This window comes from Mauremys mutica, chromosome 1 (genome assembly GCF_020497125.1).
Source record: "Mauremys mutica isolate MM-2020 ecotype Southern chromosome 1, ASM2049712v1, whole genome shotgun sequence".
NCBI lineage: Eukaryota > Metazoa > Chordata > Testudines > Geoemydidae > Mauremys > Mauremys mutica.
In genome coordinates, this window is record NC_059072.1 from 179155698 (window position 1) to 179175647 (window position 19950).

At 44.7% G+C, this 19950-nt stretch overlaps 1 protein-coding gene and 1 long non-coding RNA gene across 7 annotated transcripts in view; one reads left to right on the forward strand and one right to left on the reverse strand.

Moving 5' to 3' along the window:
• The window catches only part of LOC123345619, a 49631-nt gene extending 40481 nt beyond the window's left edge, over positions 1-9150 (reverse strand). For all 3 annotated transcript variants that reach the window (XR_006572875.1, XR_006572979.1, XR_006572930.1), the window contains exons 1-2: positions 8902-9150; positions 2973-3103 (exon numbers count right to left, since the gene is read on the reverse strand). This is a non-coding gene — a long non-coding RNA (uncharacterized LOC123345619). The remainder of the gene's footprint in view (positions 1-2972; positions 3104-8901) is intronic.
• Positions 1-19950, forward strand: part of POU1F1 (POU class 1 homeobox 1) — a 301956-nt gene that overhangs the window by 46538 nt on the left and 235468 nt on the right. The gene's annotated exons all lie outside the window — the stretch shown is intronic.

Sequence of the window (19950 nt, forward strand, 5' to 3'; positions counted from 1 at the left end):
GTTTTGCTTTTGCAGGTTCTGGTTCTGCATATACTGCAGGATAATGTGTGAGGTGTTTACAGTGCTCATAACTGCGGTGGTGATCTGAGCGGGCTCCATGCTTGCTGTGCTATGGCATCTGCACTGAAAAAAGGTGTGAAATGGTTGTCTGCTATTGCTCTGATGGAGAGAGGGGCTATTGATGACATGGCTTACAGGATTGTCACACAGAATGGCCCCCTCAAGGATTGAACTCAAAACCCTGGGGTTTAGCAGACCAATACTCAAACCACTGAGCTATCCTTCCCCCCCAGTATTCATGGGGGGAGGGGAGCAAATGAATACAAAACAAATCTGGTCTCTTTATTGTTTTGATCCACTCCATCTTTCTTATACATCTTAGTCTGGCAGCAGATGGTGCAGTACGACTACTAACTATTGTCATCTCCTGTCTGCTCGCTAGAAGATGGTTCAGTATGAGTGCTGGTCGCTGTCGTTTCCCATTTATGTCCATGCGCCCCCGACCGACCTCACCGAGGTTGGCCTGAAGCACACGTGTCTGCCCAGGTGCCCCCGACTGACCTCACCGAGGTCGGCTAAAAAAGCACCCAGGAGGAGACGACGGTGGCTACCAGTCGTAATGCATCGTCTGCTGCCAAAAGGCAATGAGCTGCTGCTGTGTAGCAATGCAGTACCACATCTGGCAGCACCCAGGAGACGTACGGTGAGCTGAGTGGGCTCCATGCTTGCTGTGGTATGTTGTCTGCACAGGTAACCCAGGGAAAAAAGGTGAGAACGATTTATTGCTGTTGATTGGGGGGGGGGGGGGGAGGACTGATGTCACGGGTGGTTCTGGGTAAATGTCAATGTTTTCAGGCATTGGGAGCTCAACCCAGAATTCCAATGGGTGGTGGAGACTGTGGGAACTGTGGTATAGCTACCCACAGTGCAATGCTCCAAAAGTCGACGCTAGCCTCGATACTGTGGACACACTCTGCCGACTTAATGGTCTTGAGTGGGGGGACACACAATCGACTTCTATAAATTCAACCTAATTTTGTAGTGTAGACATACGTGAAGGGAAAGCTGGGTGGCTGGTAGCTTGAGTGCTGGGCAGAGAAGAGCAGCCAGTTTCTGATGGAGGGTCAGCAGTAACTCTAATAGGAGGGATGCAGCACAGTGGCCAGCTGTTAGGAGATGTGGGAGCAACCGCACATGTGCAGCGGGAATATCATGTAGAGAGGCTCCTAACGAGACTGTTACCTTAATACTCCTGTATTGGCCTGCTAGTAGGGACTAGGTTAAGAACTGTAGGGTAATCTTGTATTGCAATTTACAGAAATTGTGCCTAGGGCATTTGCCACCTTTTTCTGGTAGTCCTAGTGAAGACACTCAACGCAAAATGTGAATGCTTATGGGGACCCATTGACTGCTAGCACATGGATAGTTTAGTGCTTGAAATGATGGCAACATGTGCCGCCAACCTTGAGGTATGCGGAGCATGCTGCCAGACACTTAGTGGGTGTAACACAGCAGTCAGACATACCCTGCAGTGGGGTCCATCACAGTATTAGCTGCATGGTAATGGGCAAATGTTGACTTTTTAATGACTTCCATTCTACCTCATTCAGCTGCAGTGATGAGGGAATTTGGGAAGCCAGAGTGTAATTACTCAAACTGCAGTTTGACAAGGACACTCGAACTCTGTCTTGCGAAAAAGGGTCTTGGGATCTTTAATCACCCTTTATAGTTAACATTTTGTGCTGTTTAATATGTGGCTCTCTTTAAACTGAGGAGCAATGTGCTAAATATTTACCCTTCTGAGAGGATGATTTGCTTTTAGTTGCAGCTACAAAGCTCAGTGAAATAAATGGAAATTGAAAACGTGTATGTTACAGTTATACATAACATGAATGTCAATGCTCTTGTAATATTCCTAATAACCTTCCAAGCAGGTGATTAGAACCCACAGTAAGATTTAAAGGTCTTCATGAATAATCTTACTGTGGAACTAATGTAAGTTTTCTGAACCATTTCGCCCAATATATGATCGAGCCATCATCTTAATTGACTAGTATTGTACATCACTTCAAAACAAGAGAAGTGCTACTCAAAACAGTTTGTAAATTAATTTGATCATGTAATTTTTGTTCTGGTTCATGAAAGATGTGTGCAGTCTGGCAATATGTTTGCACCCATGATAGATTTATACAGAAAATCTGAGAATTTGAACTCCCACTTTTCCCTCGTCATTAATGAGATATTTCAACCTTGTTGTTAAGCAGCAATAACTTCTAATCTCAATATCTGTCTCTTTATAGGAAATCCAAATAACTTACTGTGAAAAATACATCTGTGACACAAAGCAGAAACACCTGGTAATACTATGTCTTTTTTCATAGGTGTTTTTTTTTTTCCTTTGTTACTTCAGGAAAAAGCTACTGTTCTTGTTTGGGCAAAACTACCCTTCAGTTGGATTTGATCAACAGTTATCCTAGAAACCTTACTGGGCCTCAAACATTAATAATCGTATAAAAAATGAGTGTATCATTTTGTTTTAAGAAATAACTGCCTTATGGAAAAAAATCTGACCTTTTACTGGAATGTATCACAAAATGGATGATAGTGTGTGGCAGAGTGGCCAAGGGAGAATAAGGGGGAAATGCACTCTAGATGCAAGTGCTGCTTCTCCATGATGGAATAATGTGAGCCAGTCTCTCAGTGGGAGTTATTAACTGCATATGCACAGCTGGAGAAGTGGCCTGGCTGCACCCTCTGACCCTCAGGCTACACCCCTTTAAGGTTGTGTGGAGTACAGCCCAGCGTATTAGCCCACGCATGTTAGCTCTGGCCTCTCTTAGAAATTACACACTGGAAGGGTGACCTGCCCTCCTGCTTTGTGGGTTTGCTGGGGTAGTAGAAGTTACTGCATCTGCATCTTCTCCCTGTGCATAGACACAATTTTCAGCAGGTTTAGCTTACGAAGTTAATACCTGCTTCAGGCTTCCTCCGAGCAAGGAGACTAGATTGGAGAGCACAAGTTTAATAAATTCTTCTCCTTTGAGCTTTGTGCTTGTTCAGAGGGTTTAATCATGGCAGATAATGTCTGTCACTGTTCCATAGCCTGCAGAAAGAAACGTAATGCTAATTTTTTTCTGAAAAGTGTATGTTGAAGATTTGAAAGAAAATATGAAAATGTAGGCACTCTACATATTGCCCCTTTCAACATTATAGGACCAATCCTGCGGACAAAACTCCTATTAACATGAATGAGTTTTTCCTGTTAAAAGACTTACATAATCAGGTCCTATGTGCTATTGGTTACTATTTCATAATACAGCTACATACAATCCAGTTTAACAGCTGTAATGTTTTTAGCTACTTACAATCCATTTTCAAAAACTGTACAGTAAAATTTAAGTAAAATTCCCCCACATGTGGAAATAAGTTTTGTTTTAATAGCATGCCTGTTGTGACAGATGTGAGTCCTGGGAAGTAGGAGTTTTTTTTTTTAAACTATATTGAGATATATCAGACAGGATTTGGGGACAATATAATAGGTGATAAGCAGGGGAATCCCTGAGGACACAGTAAGGTAAATTCCACAAGTTTGGTTATATAAAAAAGACCCCAAATAAAAAGCAAACCCAAACCCCAGCCTTTTGAATCTGTACCCTGAGGAGAAGGCCATTGCCTGATGATTATCTGTTCCCTGAGACTGGGTCTCAGAGGCCTGCGCTGTATAAGGAAACAGCTGAACTATCTAGATCAGGCTTCTGGTTCCTGATCTAAAAACTGACATGAACTTGTAACCGACAGGACAAATCTAGCTGTGGGGGTCTGAGACTTCAACCTACCAGACCTCTAGGTTGGAGTTGGGGTGACCTCTAGTGAGCTTTTAGCATGTGTGTAGGGCTTTTGTTGTTTTCGTTTTCTCTGTAAAGTTTTCACCCTGCTGGGAAAACCACAGTGATGTGCAGAGGGCCGTTAGCCTAAACTGGAGGTCTTGAGGCAGGGAAATACAGACCTCTGTCAGAGGTGATGCCTGGGAGCTGGAAACCATAAGTGGGTGCCCTCAAGGGAGACTACACTTTTTGACCTCCTCTCTAGTTAACCTTTGAAACAGTGACATCTCTTCCTCGTAAGAATCTTTCCCTTGTAAAGTATTCCAGGCATGCACACAAACCAAGATATCTGCACAGTACAAAAATAGGAAAAATCTTGTGTTCAGTTCTCATTGTTATGCTAGCCACTAAAATAGTTAAGGAACGAGCCCTTCTTTAATCCAGCCCACAGGTGGTCTCTCTCAATTTTAAACTAGGATTTGGTGATTTCCTAATAAATGTTCATTCGCTTTGCAACTTAGGCCTGAAAATATCACTGTTTAGATTGCAAAGCCCCAGGCCTGTTTGCTGCTTTTAAGATTTTTTTTTTCTGATTTAGCTAGTTAAACTTTATTTTAGAGAATATGTGCTGCTCAGATGGGTTAGTCTGTCTTTTTTTTTTTTTTTTTAAAGAGACTGTTGGGTGATGTTTGACATTCAACTTTTATTCTCTTGCCCTCTTTTGAAACTTCTCATGTGGCCTAGCTATGAGGAAATGAATAAATATAAAACCTTCACCAGTGCTTTGACACAGTTTTCTTTGACACAGGGCAGATTTTTTTATTCTATCCTGTAAATTATTTATTTCCTCCCTTGTTTGACAGCCTGTTAGTTTACAAAAAGGAAGAGAATTTACGAAAACATACATTCACTGTATACAGAATGGGTTCTCAATCTGTTTACTGCATGGGGAAAAATTCTATTACCAAAACATTTCACTGCAGATGTATATGTGATGGCCAATACACTAGGGATCATAGGTGCTGACTCCATGGGTGCTCTGGGGCTGGAGCACCCACAGGAAGGGGAAAAAAAGATGGGCATTCAGCACCCACTGGCAGGCCCCACCAATCAGCTCCTCCCTGTTCCCTTCCCGCCCAGTGCTTCTCGCCTGCTGAGGATCAGCTGTTCAGCGGCAGGCTGGAGGCGCTGGGGGGAAGGGGCCAGGAAGTGGTGGAGCGGGGCAGGAAGGGGTGGTGGGGCAGGGATGGGGGCAGGACCTGGTGCACAGCGGGGGGGTCAAACACCCCCAAGAAATCAGAAAGTCAGTGCTGCTGCTAGGGATTAAACCAGTGACCTCCGGAGTTAAAGCTACTTCAGCTTGAGCTAATGAGTTAGGGGTCTGTAGCTAGGGCTGTAACAGACTCTACCTGTTCCACAGAGGATGTGAGCTGGAGATCTGTAACACATTTACCAATGGATTAGATGTACACATGATCAGTGGGCTTCAGATCTACGCAGTTTTCCTATCCTCACTTAAGTAAAAAATTCCTGTAGAAGTCTCTGACAAACTCTAGATAGCTTAAATGTCTTGAATTCTAACTTAAAAATACATTTGATATTTAAGAAAATGTCAGCTCAAATTAGACTGCGACATTGGGGGGCAGGGTAGAAATGTTGCTGATTTGTAAAACATTTAGTTTCCCTTAAAATATCGGCTACAAAATGTGTAACCGGGCTCTGCCACTTCACACTCGCTTAGTGCATGAAAGAGCATTGAGCTGGCATTGAAGAGGGAAATAGCAGAAGTTAGGCCAGTCTTGTGATATTTCAGTGTGATATGGTATGACATTTTCCAAAGGAATTCCTGATGCTTAAAGAGGAAAAACTTCATTTTTTTTTTCAGTTTAACATACTAGTATAGCTCATCCTACATTTAGGGTTGGCAGTACCTCTACATGCCCCACTCCCAGGGAAGTCAATTGCTCTCTACTCCAGTAGACATAAAATCTGGCCTATATCTAGGGACCCTTCCAAATTAAGTAAAATACCATGGCATGGAGTGGGGTGTCTTTTTCTAATCATGAGGAATAATTCGTGTACATTCCTCAAGGTGAAAACCCTTTTATGAGTGCTTTTCTTCCCATCTTCCATACTCTGAGCCAGAATCCACCCTATGGTCCTAAAAGCCATTGGCTCACTGGCTGGGAATTCCTCTGGTATCTAGGACACCAACTCCTGACTATTTCATATGTAGTGAGTGCATAGGGTGTGGCCAGAGCAATACTATTCTCCACCAGGCAGCTGGTCCCTTGAGGCTACTGCCTGCCATCATACATTAGAGCATTTTCCAGGCTGCTTTAAAGTGTACAGAGGTGGAATTAATGTAAAACTGCCCCCACAATGAGGGGATCACAACTGAATCCTTTTCAAGCCTCCTCTCAGCTGTGCTCTGCAGACAATCGCTAGAGAGGTAGGAACCTTGCTGCGTATGAGGCGTTCTTTGAGAGAGGCATGTGGAAAATGTTTGAACAGTTGACTTCGGATATGCAAATCTATGAAGAAGGAAATTCCCTTAGAATTTTGGAGGGAGGAATTTCAGAAGGAAACTTTAGTAATATGAAAATGTTTGAAGATGGAATCCTTAGCTATATGAGCAAGTTTTAAGGAATTCAACAAGATAAAAATAATCAAAGGCCGTATCTATCATTTTTAAAGCAAATAGGCTTTCCCTTTCTTGATGCGAGTTCCTTTGAGAAGAGCATAAGACATGCCTCAGACTTGAAATACTTCAAACCAGGCTATCGCTGTACAGGTGAACAGCAAAGCAGATAATGGAAAAAAAAATCTTCCCTTCTACCTGCATTCCTTATGCCTGTGAAATCCTCTTGGTAGTTCATTTACTGAATTTATCCCAGAATACAAGATCACACTTTTCAGCGCCATGGTATTTTTGATCGAGGTGCATTCTGAGGTTGTGAACCAGGAAGTTTGAGGAGGATTTCACAGAGTGAGTTAGGCAATGGATGAAAAGCTTGAACTAAACTTCCTTCTGTGCTGAATGCCGCTCATAAGCTGCAGATCAGAACACTCAGTGAAAAATACTGGGCCTAACTCAGACCTAGGTCATTCCCCTGGGTAGCAGTACCCAGAGAGAGGGCAGGAAACTCCAGTGTCCCCTTGATGAGTTTCCTTTTCATTCCAGTGTGGGAGTCAGCGGGAGAGGTGGGAAATGTCACTTCTCTGCTCCTGCTCCTCCTCCCCACCACCCCCAAAAAAAGTCCTAAGTTTTTTTTCATTTGTTTTGCAGTTAACTTTTAAAGCAGTGAAACTCACTGAAGGGGAAGAATCATTCTGCCAACAAAATATCACAATTGGATCATCTGACATGTGACATTCCTGAAAAGGAAGCCTCAGCCAATTAAGTACTTCTAGTTTCAAAATACCTGTTCTTGAATCATAATGGTAACTCCCTACCGTCTACTTTATTTTTAATAGAAAAAATTGCATTTTTAGGTAAACCAGGAGGCTGTAATCAGTCATGCTTAGTTAGGCTATTTTGGTTCATAGTTAGGTACTTAGACAAGGAGTATATTTTTCCAAGTACATAATAGTGGAAAAGACCCATGTACCTATACAATATTTTACCTCAAATTCAGTTTAATTCCATATCAGTTAACTTTGATTCCTTTGTTCCCTTAACATGAAACTTGGAGTTATACCTGTCTATGCCAAAGTGGTGGTTCCATCTTTTTCTGATGCTCACTAATTGAGTTGCTGAACTACTGTTTCCCTGTTTCCATGCTTTCCATATGCTCAGAAGCATTTACTAAATATTTGGTAGTTTGAAAATGTTACTGGATTAGGTGGAAATCCATTTGGGGGCTTGAAACAGCTAGAAAATCTTAGCTTTCATATAAGGCCTGATGCAAGGCTGAGGGCCACAGGAAACTTCCCTCAATGGAAGGGACTGCAGGATCAGGCCCGTAGTTCGTTATGAAGAAGCTAAAAGGGAGTGACCTTAGATGAAATCTTCTGCTACTCTGCATCTGAATGTGCTTTTCTCTGGAGAATATCAAGGCCTTGGGGCAATATTAAAAATGACTGAAAAAATAAATTTTAAATCCCATTAGATATGGGTGAGTGGTGAAAGCTCATCTTAAACTAGAACATTAAATTTGTATTTGTGACAAATGTGGGGGTGCTCTTTTTAAGATTTAATACTATATCTGGATTCATCATTAGCATGGTGTTTCTGTACCATATATAGGGGTGGGTTTTGACCACTCAGAAGGTCTGTCTGGGTAGCAGAGCCAAGGGCAAGAAGGAGGCGGCCCTTCTTAATAGTTGCCTAACAGTTTCCACTTACAGGTTGCAAGAAACAATACCAGAGCCAGTAGCCTTAATGACCCTAGGCCTGTTCTGCTCCCTTAAGTAGACTACAAACCACTTTGAACAGGGGGCTCAGGGAACTTGACTGGGGCCTGGTCTACACTACAAAGTTAAGCTGAGGTAACTCGCCTTGTGTTGACCTATTTGTTTGCACTCAAATCTGTCTCTTGTTGACATTAGAGACTTGTTGGGCTTGGCTACACTTACAAATTTGCAGCGCTGCAGCAGGGTGTGAAAACACACCCTCTCCAGCGCTGCAAATTGTGGCGCTGCAAAGCGCCAGTGTGGTCAAAGCCCCAGCACTGGGAGCGCGGCTCCCAGCGCTGTCCGTTATTCCCCACAGGGAGGTGGAGTACGGACAGCGCTGGGAGAGCTCTCTCCTAGCGCTGGCGCTTTGACTACACTTAGTGCTTCAAAGCGCTGCTGCGGCAGCACTACCGCGGCAGCGCTTTGAAGTGCTAAGTGTAGCCACAGCCGTTGTGATGATGCAGTAACACCACCTCTCCAAACAGCATTGAGCCATGGTTGACGCAGTCCAAGTGTAGATCCTGCATGACATATGTCAACCCTAACAGTCCTTCAACAATGACCACTCTGGTCACAATTGTGAACTCTACTGCCCAAGGGTCATAGAGACCAGAAGGCTCCCACAACCCCCACATATTTTGAAATATCTTTTCCTGGTTGCTCAGCGCGGCAAGCTCACCTAGCAGCTCTCCCTTGTGTGCCAACTGCTCGTACCAGTTACATGCTCTAGATGAGGTTCTGCCTGGAGTAGACACGAGATACTGGATCTCCTGGGCCTGTGGAGAGAAGGGCCTGTGTAATCACAGGTATGGAGTAGTCTTAGAAACTTGGACCTCTATGAAAGGTCTGCCTAGGGGATGCAGGGGTATAACAGGGATTGGCAGCATGAAAGCTAAGGAACTGTGGCAGGCACACCACAAGGCCAGGTGTTGTGTATTTGGTTGTCATGGTTTTTGTTGCTATGGCAACTGAGTTAGATTATTATGGGTTAGCTCAACCGGTTTCAACCGGCTGAGTGAGCTCTCTGTATATCTGTAAATAAAATGGAGGTTTTGGTTAGCTGCCTGCTCTCTGGCCTCAAGTGATTGCTTCCTACACCGGCTGCCCCAAGGATATAACACTGGCGACGAGGATGGGATCCTGGTGCTGCTCCAGTAACAGAAGGAAGTAGAAGTCAAGGTAAAAAACAAACAAACAAAAAAAGCTGCTTGTTTGCACTGACTGTGAAAGTGAAACTAAAAATCATGGCTACTCTGACCAGGCCCCTGGAGCCTTTTGATGAGAATACAGAGCAGTGGCATGTGTATACTGAGCGTTTTGAGCTTTCTGGTATTGCAAATGACATTACAGAAGCGAAGAAGGTGCCAATATTCTTAACTGTTGTAGGGGCTAAAACCTACTCTCTGCTACGCAGCTTACTGCACCCTGTTAAGCCTGAGACTAAATCTTACAGTGACATTGTGGAAATCCTGGGGTCTCATTTCTCCCCAAAACCACTGGTAATTGCTGAAAGATATAGGTTCCACAAAAGAGACCAAAAGGAAGATGAAACAGTTGTACAATTTGTAGCCATTTTAAAAAAGCTAGCAGAACACTGTGAATTTAAAGAGATGTTAAATGATGCCCTGCGTGACAGGTTAGTGTGTGGCCTCTGCAGTGAAGCTATACGGAAGCGCCTACTGACAGAGGCTCAGCTTACATTACAGAAGGCTGTTGATATTGCTGTCTCCATGGAACTGGCTACAAGGGAGGCACAATACATCAGTGCATCCCCTAGGGTGCAAAAAGTGTCACAAGAACTGACCCACAAAACGGTGCAGAGTCAAGAATGTTACCGCTGTGGTAAGCTGGGTCACCAGGCATCAGAATGCTGGTGTAAGGACCTGGTGTGTCGACACTGGCAAAAAGGGACACATTGAGTATGCCTGTAAACAAAAGAAAAAGAGGCCTGTGGTCTGGCCGACAAAAAGAGGAACCTTGCATACCCTAGAGCAGACCCAGGATGATCAAGGTGACACCTCCTCACAAGAGGAAGTGCCACTGCATGTTTTGTCTTTGGCAGCGGGCTCACATGAATACTGGGTAACCCCTTTATTGGAGGGCAAACCTATACGCATGGAACTAGACACCGGTGCAGCTGTCTCGCTGGTTCCTGAGACTGTGTATAAGGAAAAGCTACAGCATCTTCCGCTTAAGGCAACAAAAACTGTTCTGAAGACGTATACAGGTGAAGCTGTGCCCATGTTGGGCACTATTGATGTTAAGGTGGAGCTCAATGGACAGGCAGCTAAATTGCCACTGTTTGTGGTGAGAGGTGACTACCCAGCCTTAATGGGTAGGTCTTGGCTTGGGAAGATTCAACTGAACTGGGCAGAAGTGCACCGGATGACTAAAGAAGAAACCAGTCTAACCCCTATTCTAAGGAAACATGCTGCTGTTTTTGGAGATGATTTGGGAAGTATGAAGGGAATCACTATGACATTGAACATTAAACCTGACAGTCCACCAAAATATCTGAAAGCCCGAACTGTGCCATATGCCATCAGGCCAAAAGTTGAAGCAGACCTGGAGCGCCTGGTCACCAATGGAGTCCTAATACCAGTTACCCATAGCTCATGGGCCACTCCTGTCGTTCCAATCGTGAAGAAAGATGGCTCTCTCCGGATTTGCGGTGATTTTAAAGTCACTGTCAACCCAGTGTTGTGTGCAGAGCAATACCCGCTTCCCCGCATCGATGACCTCTTCGCAGGCCTGGCTGGGGGAAAAAAGTTCAGTAAGATTGATCTGAGTCAAGCATATTTACAGATGCACGTCGATGAAAAGTCCCAAGAGCTGTTGACTATTGTGACTCATAAGGGGCTTTATCGATACTGTCGCCTACCCTTCGGAATAACATCTGCTCCCGCCCTGTTCCAGAGGGCTATGGACCAGATCTTGTGTGGCTTGTCAGGAGTTCAGTGCTATCTGGATGATATCCTGGTCACTGGAAGAAATGAAGAGGATTACTTAAAGAATTTAGAGGCTACCCTACAAAGACTGGAAGAGTATGGCCTACGAGTTCGCAAAGACAAGTGTGAATTCTTCAAGCCCTCTGTTGAATATTTGGGACACATCATTGATTCTGCAGGTCTTCATAAGGCCCCTGCAAAAGTTAAAGCTATTGTGGAGGCTCCCCCACCTCGAAATGTAAGCCAGCTGCGCTCGTTTCTAGGACTCCTGAACTATTATGGAAAGTTCATCTCACAGTTAGCCACACTGCTAAAACCACTTCATGAGCTCCTTGGGCAGAACAAGGCCTGGAAGTGGACTGAAGCCTGTGATGTTGCGTTTAACAAAGCTAAGGATGCATTGCTAAATTCTGAAGTTCTAACGCACTTTGATCCATCCTTACCACTGCAATTGGCCTGCGATGCCTCCCCTTATGGAGTGGGAGCAGTCGTGTCACATATTATGCCTTCAGGAGAAGAGAGACCTATTGCTTTTGCTTCACGCACTCTAAGCAAAGCAGAAACTAACTACGCCCAAATCGAACGTGAGGCATTAGGAATTGTTTTTGGAATTCGGAAGTTTCATCAGTACCTGTTTGGGCGAAAATTTACTCTTCTCACAGACCATCGACCTCTGACATCAATTTTTGGACCCTACACAGGCATTCCCCCATTAGCTGCTAGTCGTATGCAACGTTGGGCATTGTTACTTTCAGCGCACACATATGAAATCAAATATTGGAAATCCACTCTGCACGGCAATGCAGATGGCCTCTCAAGGTTGCCTTTGCCGGTCAAACACCAAGATAGTGCCCAAAAGGAAATCTTCTACTTTGAACAGGTAGAGAATACACCCATCACTGCTACTCAGATAAAGAAGGCAACTCGCGTTGACCCAGTATTGTCCCACGTTATGGACCTGGTGATGCATGGAAAATCTCGACAAACCTCTCCGGTCTCATCCGACCTTGTTCCCTACATGTCCAGGCGGACGGAGTTATTGGTCCAATCTGGTTGGTTGTTTGTGGGGGAGACGTGTCATTATTCCACCACCACTGAGATCACAGATGTTAGAACAGCTACATTCCGGTCACTGTGGAATAGTGCGCATGAAGGAAATTGCACGAAGCTATTTTTGGTGGCCTGGACTGGACAGCGCTATTGAAGAGAAGGCAAAAGCTTGTATGTCATGTCAGGGTGTGAGGAATGCACCCCAGTGGGCACCCCTACACCCATGGGACTGGCCTGAAAACCCGTGGCAACGTATTCACGTTGACTTTGCTGGCCCCCTTGAAGGAAGCATGTTCTTGGTGGCAATAGATGCCCATTCTAAATGGCCAGAAGTCTCTATAATGCAGTCCACTTCTGCAGAGAGTACTATCCAAAAATTACGAGGACTCTTTAGTCGTTTTGGTCTGCCAGAACAACTTGTGAGCGACAACGGACCGCAGTTCGTTTCTCAGGAGTTTCAAAATTTTATGAAGGCAAATGGGATACACCACATCACGTCAGCACCATATCATCCGTCCACCAACGGATTAGCTGAAAGATTTGTGCAGACAATGAAAAACGCTTTGAAATCAGCAAGGGGACAACACTCCATTCAAAAGCGTCTGGATACCTTTTTACTTTCCTACAGAAACACACCTCATGCTACGACCCACGCATCTCCGGCCTTTCTAATGATGGGACGACAGCTGCGCACTTGCTTTGATCTGCTGAAACCTTCTGAACCCCGACAAATTGTGCAACATCAGCAGCAATATCAAGTCATCAGACAGGCACCCAGAGCAAAAGACCGAACCTTTAGCCCGGGACAGCCAGTTTTGGCTCGGAATTATACTTCCAGAGCTAAATGGGTTCCGGCCACAGTCATCACTCAAACAGGACCTGTTTCCTACGCAGTCCGGACTGCAGAGAATCTTACCTGGCGGCGACATGTAGATCAGCTGTTGCCAGGTCATGCCAGTCCTCAGGACCCATCTGCAGTTGAGGGGTCTGACTTCACCTCTTCTAGTGAGGGACCGAATCACGAGTCACCTGTTTCTGACTGTTCTCCTCCATTACTGCCGGCGGCTGAGATACCCCTTTGCCCAGCACGAGCTGATACCACCTCCTCACCTGTTCGTGCTGCGGACCCTGAGCCCCTAGTGCTTTCGGGTGCAATATCACCAGAAGTTCGCCGTAATCCACCTAGAGACAGAAGGCCTCCTCATCGGCTGGATCTTTAGCTAGGGCGAACCCACAGTTATGGGGCAAAATAATCCCCAGGGTTTAGCCGGGAATGGAGGCAGTCTACCCTCCTTCTCTAGTCTAGTGTGTGTTTTATTTAGGGGATGTTCTTATTAGGGGGGGAGGAATATGTTGTGTATTTGGTTGTCATGGTTTTTGTTGCTATGGCAACTGAGTTAGATTATTATGGGTTAGCTCAACCGGTTTCAACTGGCTGAGTGAGCTCTCTGTATATCTGTAAATAAAATGGAGGTTTTGGTTAGCTGCCTGCTCTCTGGCCTCAAGTGATTGCTTCCTACACCGGCTGCCCCAAGGATATAACACCAGGGAAGACAAGTCAATCTGATGCTGAGCCACAATCTTTACAATGAGCTACATACCATCCTTGGCAGAGACCTCGCCTGCACCCCCAGACCACCATGGATACCTCAGTGGAGCCTGAGACCAACACCTCTGCCATGAAAAGTGAGGCGGAAGAGGGACATGTGACAGAGGCGGGGTGTCTAGCTATGCTGTAAGTCTCAAACAGACTGTGGTAGAGTCAGGATCTAGCTAGTCCCACCAACTGAGCACAGATGAGCCCAACTGAGGAGAAAGAACCTCCAGTAAATGTGTGCATCCATTCTCCCTTACAGTGTTTAAATGTGAAGCTGGAACCCTGCCCAACCCCAAGTTGGCAGGACACAAGTATCTACTTTTTCATTGTTTCTCTCCTATGAGAAGATGTAGCAGTACAGCAAAGAGAGGTAGAGCTGATTGTCTGCTTTTTCATTCCCCTGTAGGAGTAGGTGGGGTGGAGTGGGGGCATTCAGAGCAGTGTGTTTATATACATAGGGATGTTCCTTGTGCCTCCTGAGAGATCTCAAGGAGACTTTCATGGAAGTCCCCTGTATTCACTGAGATCCTGCAAGCCAGTGCTGTATCAGACCATAGACAGAGGGACTGGAGAAAGGCTTAGGAGTCCCAGCAGGAAACGGCGAAGGAGATGCACCAGGCTGTAATGGGACTTCTCCATCAGCAAACACACATGCTGCAAACACTTGTTGACCTACAACCATGGGCTCGTCTCCCTTTGCAGTCAATGGAACACTCCATTTCAGCAGCTCCCTACCCCTCCCCCCCTCCACATTCTAGGTCTCATCATGGGCCACATCCTACCTCTGCCACTCCATGCCAGGGGTAGTAAGGAGAACCACAGCTTCACCTACACTGGTCTATGTGAGAGCCAGTGTTCATGTATGTTTGGCAGAAATGGAGTGAAATGGACACAGATGTTTTCTACTATTTTAAGCTTAAAGTTCTGCTCCATTAATTGATGTGTTTATACTGTGTTAATTTTTAATTGCACATTATTTTAGCTTTCACTTTTTGGAAATTCATCTTCATAGCACATTGAGTGCCACTAGATATTCTGCACAAAGTATGTTATTTGTAATAAAACAGCAGCCTAGAACTCACAGGTTTAGTGAAAAATGCAGTGTAATAATTATAAACATATGGTAAGCACAGCATAATTCATGGGTTCATTAAAAGGCTGTGTGATGTTCATAAATGTAGGCCAAGCACTATGCAATTCTATGCAACCCTCAAATCTTCAGGGACAAGTAGAGTGATATCTAGCACAGCATATTACTGTGGCTGACCATTTAAAGTGCTCCTTTCAAGGTCTCCCTTAGCTGCATAGCTCTGCATTGAATTCTTGTAATGGCCATTGTATCTGGCTGTTCAAAGTCAGCAGACAGCTACCCTCCCTTCCACCCCAACAGCAACTTTTCCCCCCTTTGCTTCTCAGACATTATGCAGGAGACAGTAGGCAGCTATAACTAAAGCTGCAAGTCTGTAGTGGAGGTCACGAAAGTCACAGATTCTGGTGACTTTCCATGACCTCTGTGACTTCTGCAGTGGCCAGTAGCAGCAGTTTGGGTGTGTGGGAAGGGGCTCAGGGCTAGAGGCAGGAGGTTGAGGGGGTGCTGGGGCACTTAGCTTGGGGTGGGGGGCTCTCCAGCTCCCGCTGGCCTGGCCCTGCAGCTCTTCCTCGATGGAGGGGTCAGGGGGCTCTGCATGCTGCCTATGCCTGTGGGCCCCACTCCCGGAGCTCCCATTGGCTGCGGTTCCTGGCCAATGGGAGCTGCACAGCTGGCACTTGTGGTGGGAGTAGTGTGAGGTGGCTCCTGCCTCTCCTTTGCCTAGGAGCTGCAGGCACACATGGAGCCAGGTAGGGACCCCCTGTCAATCCCACCCAGCACCAGCCGGGGCACAGGCCACCTCCCCCAGCACCCGCAGCCCCCCGCCCAAGTTTTAGTTAGGGGTATATAGTAAAAGTCATGGACAGATCAAGGGCCATGAATTTTCGTTTACTCTCCATGACTTTTACTAAAAATACCCCTGACTAAAACATAGCCTTCACTATAACTATTGAGATATTTCTCTCACTAAGATCTAATCTAGTGAGTGTAAACAGACAGTGTCCCCTCAATAAACCAAAAGCACATTCATCAGTCATTCTGCACCTGCTGAGCCTGAAGCTAAATCTTTTCTTAGAGCTGTCAAGGTGATCAATGTACATCTTCATGAGCCAAAGGAGCCAAGGGGTAGGCTTGGTCCTCCAGGATCACTCATGGCGTTTCAACATTGCCAATGATAATCCACTAGATGGGAAAAAAATCCCTGTTTACAACTTTCTGAACAGTCCTGGGTTCTTAAAGACGCAAGCAAATATGTACTTTTCCTGACCAGCCCACACTGATGTTGATTAAGCATCCTGGTGATCCACCAATGCTTGCACAACCATAGAAAAGTAACTTTTTCTATTGATGTACTCTGTGGCATGATTGGTTGGGGCCACAAGAGGGAAGTGCATGCCATCTATCACCCACCACAGTTCAGGAACCCTATAACTGCCAACAGGGCTGGCTCCAGCATTTTTGCTGCCCCTAAGCGGCAGGGGAGGAAAAAAAAAAGCTCTGATCGGCAGCACTTCGGTGGCAGCTCTACTGTGGCCGCTTCATTCTTCGGCGGCAGGTCCTTCCCTCTGAGAGGGACCGAGGGACCCGCCACCAAAGACCCGGACGTGCCGCCCCTTTGCGTTGGCTGCCCCAAGCACCTGCTTGCTGCAGTCTTGCATAACAGGATATGATTAATGGCCCCACAAACTTGCATGACAATAGATCCCACTTGATTTTTCCAACTCTAGAATTATTTCCTGCTGACTAATAGCCATCTGGCACTGCAGTGTTCCATAGTGCAATTGCTACTCACTTCTCCACCATCAGTGCAGCTCTCATTCTGGTGTCCACTCTGGAGGGCTGGGGCGAGCTCAGCACACAGGCCCAGGAATGTGGTCTTGTACATCCAAAAGTTCTGCAGCCCCTGGGCATCATAATGAAAGTTTGGGATGATGAGATCTCACCAGTCAATGCTCATTTCTTGGGCTCAGAAGCAGCACTCCCCTACCTGTAGCGGTTCTGTGAATGCTACCAACAGCCTTGAATTATTTTTCCTTATGTCCCAGAGCAATCTGTCCTCCAATAAGTCTTGTCTCCCATTGTTGCAGTACTTTCTGCAATTACTGGAGGATTGTCCTGTGTTTTGCAATGTTCATGACTAGTGCAGAGCTGTGCAGTCTCAATGCTTGTGTCAGAGATGGTAGATAGCAAATATAGTTGCACAGGTTTGTGGGATTTTTTTTCAAAAAAAGGCACAAAAATTATGGGGTATGGCAATATGGGATGGAGAAATTTGCATGATTGACCTCTTGTTCCCAGCCCTCCCTGCATGACTTGTGTGCCCCACCATTCATGGTGAAAATTCTCCAGAAGGCAGTGAGCCTGTAGTGGTGCATAGCATACTGGGATACTTACCCATGGTGCACCACACTTTGTGTCAACACAAGCGCTCTTGGTGAGTATGCATACATATGATACTAACTGTGGCAGCTTTAGGCCAACATAATGTGAATTGACCAAAGTTTGTAGCATACACATGGCACGAGGCCTGGTTTACATTAAAAATTAGATTGATAAAGCTAGGGCAGTCAGGGATGTGAAAAAACACCTCTGACATTGCTATGCTGACCTAACCCTAGCATAGATGCAGCTGGTTACAGAAGAATGCTTCCATCAACCTAGCTCCTGTCACTACCCCAACAGGAAAAAAACCTTTTGTTGGTGTAGGCTGCATCTACGCTACAAGGATATTCTAGCACAGTTACAGTTATATGGCTCTGCCAGCATCATCTCTATAGTTTAGTCTCATACTCTGGGTCAGAAGAAATCAAGATTTTTTTTTTCCCCCTTCAGCAACATGGGTTGATGGTCTACATTGGCCAAGCCAGGGTTCCATGTCTTAACCTTAGCTTCTCTATACTAAGCTAAGGACCTCATGACACTATGCTCCAGTTGACTAATAAACCCTACTCTGTTTTGAAAAGGCTGCCTGTGTCACCACAAATACTCGTGGAAGTGCATTGATTGCTGAAGAAGGGTGAAACAGGTGTCTGTCTCAGTGAGGCCAACTGAGACAGAACTCATGGTGTGAAACAAGAGTGCTGGAGCCCAGAGACTCAGTCTCAGAGGCATTACCCTGTGGGCTGTGCCCTACCCTTAAGGAAGAGTGGGGCCCCTTAGGGGCATGACACACTGAAGGGGTTCCTCATGGGATTGTTAAGCATGAAAGCGTATCATCTCACCCACTCTTTTGTAAAACTCTGCATACTGAACTACACAGTGTCTGCAAACAGATTTACACTTTGCTGCTGTCTCACTGATAAAATGCACATTATTTTTTCTAACAGGTTAAAACATGAATTTCCCCTATTACCTCATTAGATGTTCTGACTATCTCAAAAGGTAGCTTTTTTAAATTGAAGATCTCAAGATTTTTTTCAGTGCCTGAAGTTGAAAACCATCACAAAAGACAGAAGTCAAAGGTTCAATGAGTTTGACTTTGCCTTGAGATAGTAATGATCTTAATCTTGTTAGATTATTGAGTTGTAAATAGAAAATCTTAGTGTGGTAGAGTGTGTTTTGGAGTGATGGGAGATAGAAATTTAATTTACTCAAAACAATACAGCAAATGAAGAGGTACTAGTCTAAAACAAAATAATTTTCTTTTGAAATAATTATGTTTTAAAAAAAGTTAGCTGACATTCAAAGATATCTGGTAACCTTTTCCACATCAAAGGCACCCTTTTGTAGGCCAGCAGGAAGAAACAGATGTGTCAGCATGAAAAAGGAAATTGTGGCTTGAAGGAAAAGGGTAAATTCAAAGACCAATTGATCAAGGGCCAGTTCTGCTCACATTAAAGCTAATAATCCAACTCCCACATACTTCAATAGGAGCAGGACTGGCCTTGAGTATATCTAGTTTTATAACACATTTCCATAATGTAGGGACCTGAAATCAAAATCTTAATTACATTTTCAAAATATTGCCAACCTATTACTGTAGCAAAATCATGTTTTGACAAGACAGAAACAAACATAATCTCTAATAGTCTTGAACAGAGAGAAAATTCCTGCAGTAGCACTTAAGTTTGGCACATATGTTTCCAGTTGAACAAATAATGGAGGGATATTCTGCTTCCCCTTACTACAGTATCCTACCACCGAACCTCACTGTGTGTATTAACACTAAATAGATATTCAGTATTTAAAGCAGAAATAATGTTCTCCTGCACCTGGCCTCCCTAATTCACTCTGCTCTCCCTGCAGCTTTGGATCAAAGACAGGATTTGTTAACTTTCCAGACAAAACCATCTTTCTCCTCCCCTGAGAAGAGGAAAAATTGTGGAGAATAGGATAGCATTGAAGGCCATTTGGATTCCTGTTATTGGAGGATAATTATTAGAGCTATGCAAGCATCTTTTGTTTTGTTGCATTAATTCTTTGTAAAAATGCTTGGAGCCGGCCTGGCCCTAGACTAAATGGTACCCCAAGTGAGGAGCGTCTTCGGCACACCCCCCCCTTTCCATTTGTTACACTTTTAAATACTTTATTTTTTATTCCATTTGTAGACCATTTCACGACTTTGATGCAGGATTTGCATGTATGATTTATCCGTGTCATATAAGATGATACAATTTGCCATGCTAGGATCTGTAAGTCTGCATATATTCATGCCACATATAAGCAAATACAAATTCATTTCCTCTAAGCTTATAGAAACTTTTTAATTTTAAGAATAACTGAAATGAAATAACGTCAAGAAATTGAATTGTGCACCAACATTGGGTGGACCAGTATTAAATAGTGTTACAGTAGGTGACAGTCTTGGAATGTTAGCCCTAGTCCTTCAGTTCAAAAGGTCACGTTTTTCCGCCTTTGCCCTCGTGAGTTGAAGCACTGCATCAGAGAGATCCAAAGACTGGCCAGTGGCATTTTCAAGTGATAAAATAGGAAGCGATGTCCGTCTCTTGTTGGCCATCGTCAATCAAAGATATGTTTTAATGACTCTGAGTTTTGAAAAGCTCCACTTGCAACTGTGACCACCAGCATGAGCAGAATCCTCAA